The 10000-nt window shown below is 54.7% G+C and overlaps 2 non-coding genes and 1 pseudogene across 2 annotated transcripts; all 3 read left to right on the top strand.

Moving 5' to 3' along the window:
- The first annotated feature begins 4560 nt into the window (after window positions 1–4560).
- LOC126443514 (small subunit ribosomal RNA) lies at window positions 4561–6470 on the top strand. The gene has a single exon (XR_007581977.1). It is a non-coding gene; the product is annotated as a small subunit ribosomal RNA (ribosomal RNA).
- A 353-nt stretch (window positions 6471–6823) lies between these two features.
- Window positions 6824–6978, top strand: LOC126443492 (5.8S ribosomal RNA). The gene has a single exon (XR_007581957.1). It is a non-coding gene; the product is annotated as a 5.8S ribosomal RNA (ribosomal RNA).
- Window positions 6979–7166: 188 nt separating this feature from the next.
- Window positions 7167–10000, top strand: part of LOC126443524 (large subunit ribosomal RNA) — a 5444-nt pseudogene continuing 2610 nt past the window's right edge.

Here is a 10000-nt window from a genome sequence, read left to right as displayed (position 1 = left end):
GATCAGCTAGGAAGCGCCCCATCCATGTCGGTACTCGTACGCGTCGCACTCGCAGTCGCAAAAAACGCTGGGCAAATATATTTCTCGGAAGAGTAATGACAGTCCGAGCCTCCTGCGTGGGAAGAGTCTTTCTAGGCCCTGACCCACGGGAAGCGTGTAGCTTCCCCCATCCCGGACATTTCACGTCGTCACACTACCGGTATTGACTAATAGACTGATTGCTGATAATCATTAGCCACACACTGGGGGAAACGGCCGACAGGGGCGGCAACATAGTGGAGCCGCAGTGTCACTAATGTACAGAGATAGAACAGTTTCGACTGGAACCAGAGTAACCGTATACACGGCACTGATTAGTAATAGATGCAGAGCCATCAGAATACAGATAATATATACAACCGTCCCTATACATGCTGAAAGACTCTGCACACAATGAGAACCACACGTCAGCCAGACACTATCACACACTACTCTCTGCCTCTAACAGGCACACACACAATATCTAACCACCAGCATGGAAGAACATCCGGTGCATCCTCTCCGCCACATTACACAATCCACACTATCATAACCAGACCGGGAGGTCCACCCAGAAAACAGAATATCCCACCCTTCCGACATCCGCCATTGCTCAGCTAAGCCACGAACACCCACACATGTCCTACACAGGGGTGCACCCAACATCACAATACTGCCTCCTGTCACAGTACACAAACAATGGCAGGAATGAAAGACACAGATCTGCCACAACCTTGGAATCGGAGCGCCGCCTGTCATGAGCCACAAGTGCATCCTGACGTGACAAATCGGATGATCCCGCAGGCATGCACTTACGATAATCACTATCAACGAACCTGCCGCCCCCTCCCCCCCCAAAATACACCTTTCCCTACAACGTGTACCTTAACCTAAGCTATATTGTACCTTAACCTAAGCGATATTGTACCTTAACCTAAGGTATATCGTACCTTAACCTAACCTACATTGCGCCTTCACCTAACCTACGTTGTACCTTAACCTAACCTACGTTGTACCTTAACCTAACCTACGTTGTACCTTAACCTAACCTACGTTGTACCTTAACCTAACCTACGTTGTACCTTAACCTAACCTACGTTGTACCTTAACCTAACCTACGTTGTACCTTAACCTAACCTACGTTGTACCTTAACCTAACCTACGTTGTACCTTAACCTAACCTACGTTGTGCCTTAACCTAACCTACGTTGTGCCTTAACCTAACCTACGTTGTGCCTTAACCTAACCTACGTTGTGCCTTAACCTAACCTACGTTGTGCCTTAACCTAACCTACGTTGTGCCTTAACCTAACCTACGTTGTGCCTTAACCTAACCTATGTTGTGCCTTAACCTAACCTATGTTGTGCCTTAACCTAACCTATGTTGTGCCTTAACCTAACCTATGTTGTGCCTTAACCTAACCTATGTTGTGCCTTAACCTAACCTATGTTGTGCCTTAACCTAACCTATGTTGTGCCTTAACCTAACCTATGTTGTGCCTTAACCTAACCTATGTTGTGCCTTAACCTAACCTATGTTGTGCCTTAACCTAACCTATGTTGTGCCTTAACCTAACCTACGTTGTGCCTTAACCTAACCTACGTTGTGCCTTAACCTAACCTACGTTGTGCCTTAACCTAACCTACGTTGTGCCTTAACCTAACCTACGTTGTGCCTTAACCTAACCTACGTTGTGCCTTAACCTAACCTACGTTGTGCCTTAACCTAACCTACGTTGTGCCTTAACCTAACCTACGTTGTGCCTTAACCTAACCTACGTTGTGCCTTAACCTAACCTACGTTGTGCCTTAACCTAACCTACGTTGTGCCTTAACCTAACCTATGTTGTGCCTTAACCTAACCTATGTTGTGCCTTAACCTAACCTATGTTGTGCCTTAACCTAACCTATGTTGTGCCTTAACCTAACCTATGTTGTGCCTTAACCTAACCTATGTTGTGCCTTAACCTAACCTATGTTGTGCCTTAACCTAACCTATGTTGTGCCTTAACCTAACCTATGTTGTGCCTTAACCTAACCTATGTTGTGCCTTAACCTAACCTATGTTGTGCCTTAACCTAACCTACGTTGTGCCTTAACCTAACCTACGTTGTGCCTTAACCTAACCCATATTGTACCTTAACCTAACCCATATTGTACCTTAACCTAACCCATATTGTACCTTAACCTAACCCATATTGTACCTTAACGTAACCTAATTTGTGCCTTAACGTAACCTAATTTGTGCCTTAACGTAACCTAATTTGTGCCTTAACGTAACCTAATTTGTGCCTTAACGTAACCTAATTTGTGCCTTAACGTAACCTAATTTGTGCCTTAACGTAACCTAATTTGTGCCTTAACGTAACCTAATTTGTGCCTTAACGTAACCTAATTTGTGCCTTAACGTAACCTAATTTGTGCCTTAACGTAACCTAATTTGTGCCTTAACGTAACCTAATTTGTGCCTTAACGTAACCTAATTTGTGCCTTAACGTAACCTAATTTGTGCCTTAACGTAACCTAATTTGTGCCTTAACGTAACCTAATTTGTGCCTTAACGTAACCTAATTTGTGCCTTAACGTAACCCATGTTGTGCCTTAACGTAACCCATGTTGTGCCTTAACGTAACCCAATTTGTGCCTTAACGTAACCCATGTTGTGCCTTAACCTAACCTATATTGTGCCTCAACCTAACCTATATTGCGCCTTAACCTGACGCACGTTGTCGCTGAACCTGCTCTGTAATTGTTATGCAACTCGTTAAATTAGTGTAGTGTTGCCTAACCGCAACCCTCGCAATATAGTTCGCTATTCGCACTGCCCGGTCCCCTGTGTATCGCGTCATGTTAAACACCTTGCAGGTGTTGCTGACTTTCCACATGCTCCTGCTATACACTGTAATGTGGATAGCAGCAGGACGTACATGCCCCCCCCCCTTCCCCCCTGCCTTCGCAAGCTGGTCGTTGAGAAGTTTGCATGTTCAATGCCCTTCGCATGCCGACGTACTCAGCCTACGTTGTGGTACGGCCTGTCACCTGTCCGCCGATGTACGCAAAACCCACAAACTGTACTGCACATTGGTCCGTATGTACTGAATGATACATCGTGGCACATGTGTGACCGTACGACGACTGCGCCTAGCAACGGCAGACCATACAGTCCAAATATTGTGCACGCAGCTACGTGTCGTCTCCCTATAAGAGCTGGATTGCAGTGTGGTACGCCATTCAGACGTGTGGGAGGAACGGACGCCCTGGATGGCGATCAGCATGAGCAGTCTGTTGATGTAGTGGAGCGTGTATTCGGACGTAGTCGTCTCTTCTCACACACCGTGATAGCATGTTGCACCGCGTTCCACATCTGCGACATCCTGCAGAGGCCGGCTGACAGTCGTTCGCGCAATGGACACCGCATACGTACGGGGGCTACCTTCCACGTGTTCTCGAGGCGTGCACATGTTGTTGCGTCTATGTGGGCAGACGTAGTGTGTTGTGACACCTGACACAGGCATGCAATACTCGTTGCAAATGGCGATGGACGTCTACGTTTGCTGGTGACGTTACGCAAATGAACAACAGGTAACCCGTTGTGGTGCGGTTGTTCTCGCTAGAGGTGAATCAGTGTTGGCGACGATCGGTCGAGCTATTAACCGGTTGTTTCAGGGATACCCACCATGCCCACGAACGTGAAAGGGGACCCACCATGCCCACGAACGCGAAAGGGGATCTGGGTGTGAGGCGATACGCGGCGGTGGCTGGGTGGGACCGTCCCCGGCCGGTGAGGGGGGGCCGCCCGGCGTGCTGGCAGCGCGGTGCGTGGGCGCACGCGCTACAGCCGGCTGGTGGGGGCGGCCAGTGGCAGGCGCGCCGGCCGACGGACGCGGCAGGCGGCGCAGCTGCGCGCCGGCGCCCCCTGCTCGCGGCGCCTTGCGGCCAAAGTAGGTCCTCGCGGGCCCGGTGCGAAGCGCGGTGGCCATCTGCAGTGTGCTGGTCCGATTGAGGACTGTGTGCGCTGAGGATGCGCCGCCGCCCGGCGCTCGGCGCCGCGACGCCGTCTGCTGCTCGGTCGCCCCAGCGGTTCTCGCAGGTGGTTTGTATCGCAGCTGTGCGGACGTGTTGGCGCGTGCGCTGTGCTGGGAGAGTTCGCTTCGGCACCCAAGTGGGGCTTTTGTCCTTCTGTGGCGCTGGCGTTGGAGCTGCCGGTCACCGTAGGTGGCGCGTGTTGTCTCCCGCCGGCAATGCCACGACAGCACGCTCCCGGGCCTCTGTCGGCAGCGGCAAGCTCAGTTGGGAGCACGGGTGGTCGCACCTAAAGCGTCTACTCGCCTAACTCCGGGCGATTGCGCCTCTCTCGAACCCGACCAAGTACTTAGGACGGCGCTGCGCGCCGCCGGGACCTGAGAGGGTTTCGAGGTGTGTTGTGCAGGGGAGCTCAGCCTCCTCCTGTTTGCAGAATAATTGAGCGGACGCTTGCGTGTTCGCGCGGGCCCCCGGGACACACTCCCGGGCGGCCGGCTGCTCAGCTCTAGTTGACGCAGCTCCCTGGTTGATCCTGCCAGTAGTCATATGCTTGTCTCAAAGATTAAGCCATGCATGTCTCAGTACAAGCCGCATTAAGGTGAAACCGCGAATGGCTCATTAAATCAGTTATGGTTCCTTAGATCGTACCCACGTTACTTGGATAACTGTGGTAATTCTAGAGCTAATACATGCAAACAGAGTCCCGACCAGAGATGGAAGGGACGCTTTTATTAGATCAAAACCAATCGGTCGGCTCGTCCGGTCCGTTTGCCTTGGTGACTCTGAATAACTTTGGGCTGATCGCACGGTCCTCGTACCGGCGACGCATCTTTCAAATGTCTGCCTTATCAACTGTCGATGGTAGGTTCTGCGCCTACCATGGTTGTAACGGGTAACGGGGAATCAGGGTTCGATTCCGGAGAGGGAGCCTGAGAAACGGCTACCACATCCAAGGAAGGCAGCAGGCGCGCAAATTACCCACTCCCGGCACGGGGAGGTAGTGACGAAAAATAACGATACGGGACTCATCCGAGGCCCCGTAATCGGAATGAGTACACTTTAAATCCTTTAACGAGTATCTATTGGAGGGCAAGTCTGGTGCCAGCAGCCGCGGTAATTCCAGCTCCAATAGCGTATATTAAAGTTGTTGCGGTTAAAAAGCTCGTAGTTGGATTTGTGTCCCACGCTGTTGGTTCACCGCCCGTCGGTGTTTAACTGGCATGTATCGTGGGACGTCTTGCCGGTGGGGCGAGCCGAAGGCGTGCGACCGCCTCGTGCGTGCTCGTGCGTCCCGAGGCGGACCCCGTTGAAATCCTACCAGGGTGCTCTTTATTGAGTGTCTCGGTGGGCCGGCACGTTTACTTTGAACAAATTAGAGTGCTTAAAGCAGGCAAGCCCGCCTGAATACTGTGTGCATGGAATAATGGAATAGGACCTCGGTTCTATTTTGTTGGTTTTCGGAACCCGAGGTAATGATTAATAGGGACAGGCGGGGGCATTCGTATTGCGACGTTAGAGGTGAAATTCTTGGATCGTCGCAAGACGAACAGAAGCGAAAGCATTTGCCAAGTATGTTTTCATTAATCAAGAACGAAAGTTAGAGGTTCGAAGGCGATCAGATACCGCCCTAGTTCTAACCATAAACGATGCCAGCCAGCGATCCGCCGCAGTTCCTCCGATGACTCGGCGGGCAGCCTCCGGGAAACCAAAGCTTTTGGGTTCCGGGGGAAGTATGGTTGCAAAGCTGAAACTTAAAGGAATTGACGGAAGGGCACCACCAGGAGTGGAGCCTGCGGCTTAATTTGACTCAACACGGGAAACCTCACCAGGCCCGGACACCGGAAGGATTGACAGATTGATAGCTCTTTCTTGATTCGGTGGGTGGTGGTGCATGGCCGTTCTTAGTTGGTGGAGCGATTTGTCTGGTTAATTCCGATAACGAACGAGACTCTAGCCTGCTAACTAGTCGCGTGACATCCTTCGTGCTGTCAGCGATTACTTTTCTTCTTAGAGGGACAGGCGGCTTCTAGCCGCACGAGATTGAGCAATAACAGGTCTGTGATGCCCTTAGATGTTCTGGGCCGCACGCGCGCTACACTGAAGGAATCAGCGTGTCTTCCTAGGCCGAAAGGTCGGGGTAACCCGCTGAACCTCCTTCGTGCTAGGGATTGGGGGCTTGCAATTGTTCCCCATGAACGAGGAATTCCCAGTAAGCGCGAGTCATAAGCTCGCGTTGATTACGTCCCTGCCCTTTGTACACACCGCCCGTCGCTACTACCGATTGAATGATTTAGTGAGGTCTTCGGACTGGTACGCGGCATTGACTCTGTCGTTGCCGATGCTACCGGAAAGATGACCAAACTTGATCATTTAGAGGAAGTAAAAGTCGTAACAAGGTTTCCGTAGGTGAACCTGCGGAAGGATCATTACCGACTAGACTGCATGTCTTTCGATGTGCGTGTCGTGTCGCGCAACACGCAGCTACCTGTACGGCTCGCAGTAGCCGTGCGCCGCGTGCGGAACCACGCGTTCGTCTCAAAACTAACGGCAATGTTGTGTGGTACGAGCGCTGAAGCGCTGGAGCGGCTGGCCTGCGGCACCTGGCGCCTGGCGCCGGTTTTGAATGACTTTCGCCCGACTGCCTGTCCGCTCCGGTGTGGAGCCGTACGACGCCCATCGGCCGTGAGGCCGTTGGACACTGAACGCTGGAACAGGGCCGCCACACGCCTCAGTCCCGCCTATGCAACTGTCTCGAAAGAGATGGTGGAAACTATGAAAAGATCACCCAGGACGGTGGATCACTCGGCTCGTGGGTCGATGAAGAACGCAGCAAATTGCGCGTCGACATGTGAACTGCAGGACACATGAACATCGACGTTTCGAACGCACATTGCGGTCCATGGATTCCGTTCCCGGGCCACGTCTGGCTGAGGGTCGGCTACGTATACTGAAGCGCGCGGCGTTTGCCCCGCTTCGCAGACCTGGGAGTGTCGTGGCCGCCTGTGGGGCCGGCCGCGTCTCCTTAAACGTGCGATGCGCGCCCGTCGCCTGGCGGTTCGCATACCGGTACTTACTCGGTAGCGTGCACAGCCGGCTGGCGGTGTGGCGTGCGACACCTCGTACAACGACCTCAGAGCAGGCGAGACTACCCGCTGAATTTAAGCATATTACTAAGCGGAGGAAAAGAAACTAACAAGGATTCCCCCAGTAGCGGCGAGCGAACAGGGAAGAGTCCAGCACCGAACCCCGCAGGCTGCCGCCTGTCGTGGCATGTGGTGTTTGGGAGGGTCCACTACCCCGACGCCTCGCGCCGAGCCCAAGTCCAACTTGAATGAGGCCACGGCCCGTAGAGGGTGCCAGGCCCGTAGCGGCCGGTGCGAGCGTCGGCGGGACCTCTCCTTCGAGTCGGGTTGCTTGAGAGTGCAGCTCCAAGTGGGTGGTAAACTCCATCTGAGACTAAATATGACCACGAGACCGATAGCGAACAAGTACCGTGAGGGAAAGTTGAAAAGAACTTTGAAGAGAGAGTTCAAAAGTACGTGAAACCGTTCTGGGGTAAACGTGAGAAGTCCGAAAGGTCGAACGGGTGAGATTCACGCCCATCCGGCCACTGGCCTCCGCCCTCGGCAGATGGGGCCGGCCGCCCGCGCGGAGCAATTCGCGGCGGGGTCGTGTCCGGTTGCCTTTCCACTCGCCGCGGGGCGGGGCCGTTCCGGTGTGCGGTGGGCCGCACTTCTCCCCTAGTAGGACGTCGCGACCCGCTGGGTGCCGGCCTACGGCCCGGGTGCGCAGCCTGTCCTTCCGCGGGCCTCGGTTCGCGTCTGTTGGGCAGAGCCCCGGTGTCCTGGCTGGCTGCCCGGCGGTATATCTGGAGGAGTCGATTCGCCCCTTTGGGCGCTCGGGCTCCCGGCAAGCGCGCGCGGTTCTTCCCGGATGACGGACCTACCTGGCCCGGCCCCGGACCCGCGCCGCTGTTGGCTCGGGATGCTCTCGGGCGGAATAATCGCTCCCGTCAGCGGCGCTTCAGCTTTGGACAATTTCACGACCCGTCTTGAAACACGGACCAAGGAGTCTAACATGTGCGCGAGTCATTGGGCTGTACGAAACCTAAAGGCGTAATGAAAGTGAAGGTCTCGCCTTGCGCGGGCCGAGGGAGGATGGGGCTTCCCCGCCCTTCACGGGGCGGCGGCCTCCGCACTCCCGGGGCGTCTCGTCCTCATTGCGAGGTGAGGCGCACCTAGAGCGTACACGTTGGGACCCGAAAGATGGTGAACTATGCCTGGCCAGGACGAAGTCAGGGGAAACCCTGATGGAGGTCCGTAGCGATTCTGACGTGCAAATCGATCGTCGGAGCTGGGTATAGGGGCGAAAGACTAATCGAACCATCTAGTAGCTGGTTCCCTCCGAAGTTTCCCTCAGGATAGCTGGTGCTCGTACGAGTCTCATCCGGTAAAGCGAATGATTAGAGGCCTTGGGGCCGAAACGACCTCAACCTATTCTCAAACTTTAAATGGGTGAGATCTCCGGCTTGCTTGATATGCTGAAGCCGCGAGCAAACGACTCGGATCGGAGTGCCAAGTGGGCCACTTTTGGTAAGCAGAACTGGCGCTGTGGGATGAACCAAACGCCGAGTTAAGGCGCCCGAATCGACGCTCATGGGAAACCATGAAAGGCGTTGGTTGCTTAAGACAGCAGGACGGTGGCCATGGAAGTCGGAATCCGCTAAGGAGTGTGTAACAACTCACCTGCCGAAGCAACTAGCCCTGAAAATGGATGGCGCTGAAGCGTCGTGCCTATACTCGGCCGTCAGTCTGGCAGTCATGGCCGGTCCTTGCGGCCGGCCGCGAAGCCCTGACGAGTAGGAGGGTCGCGGCGGTGGGCGCAGAAGGGTCTGGGCGTGAGCCTGCCTGGAGCCGCCGTCGGTGCAGATCTTGGTGGTAGTAGCAAATACTCCAGCGAGGCCCTGGAGGGCTGACGCGGAGAAGGGTTTCGTGTGAACAGCCGTTGCACACGAGTCAGTCGATCCTAAGCCCTAGGAGAAATCCGATGTTGATGGGGGCCGTCATAGCATGATGCGCTTTGTGCTGGCCCCCGTTGGGCGAAAGGGAATCCGGTTCCTATTCCGGAACCCGGCAGCGGAACCGATACAAGTCGGGCCCCTCTTTTAGAGATGCTCGTCGGGGTAACCCAAAAGGACCCGGAGACGCCGTCGGGAGATCGGGGAAGAGTTTTCTTTTCTGCATGAGCGTTCGAGTTCCCTGGAATCCTCTAGCAGGGAGATAGGGTTTGGAACGCGAAGAGCACCGCAGTTGCGGCGGTGTCCCGATCTTCCCCTCGGACCTTGAAAATCCGGGAGAGGGCCACGTGGAGGTGTCGCGCCGGTTCGTACCCATATCCGCAGCAGGTCTCCAAGGTGAAGAGCCTCTAGTCGATAGAATAATGTAGGTAAGGGAAGTCGGCAAATTGGATCCGTAACTTCGGGATAAGGATTGGCTCTGAGGATCGGGGCGTGTCGGGCTTGGTCGGGAAGTGGGTCAGCGCTAACGTGCCGGGCCTGGGCGAGGTGAGTGCCGTAGGGGTGCCGGTAAGTGCGGGCGTTTAGCGCGGGCGTGGTCTGCTCTCGCCGTTGGTCGGCCTCGTGCTGGCCGGCGGTGCAGGATGCGCGCGCCTGCGCGGCGTTCGCGCCCCGGTGCTTCAACCTGCGTGCAGGATCCGAGCTCGGTCCCGTGCCTTGGCCTCCCACGGATCTTCCTTGCTGCGAGGCCGCGTCCGCCTTAGCGTGCTCCTCCGGGGGCGCGCGGGTGCGCGGATTCTCTTCGGCCGCCATTCAACGATCAACTCAGAACTGGCACGGACTGGGGGAATCCGACTGTCTAATTAAAACAAAGCATTGCGATGGCCCTAGCGGGTGTTGACGCAATGTGATTTCTGCCCAGTGCTCTGAATGTCAACGTGAAGA

This window comes from Schistocerca serialis, unplaced genomic scaffold, assembly GCF_023864345.2.
Source record: "Schistocerca serialis cubense isolate TAMUIC-IGC-003099 unplaced genomic scaffold, iqSchSeri2.2 HiC_scaffold_155, whole genome shotgun sequence".
Classification (NCBI taxonomy): domain Eukaryota; kingdom Metazoa; phylum Arthropoda; class Insecta; order Orthoptera; family Acrididae; genus Schistocerca; species Schistocerca serialis.
The sequence above is the reverse complement of the archived record's forward strand: the minus strand, read 5'-3'. Positions and strand labels throughout refer to the sequence as shown.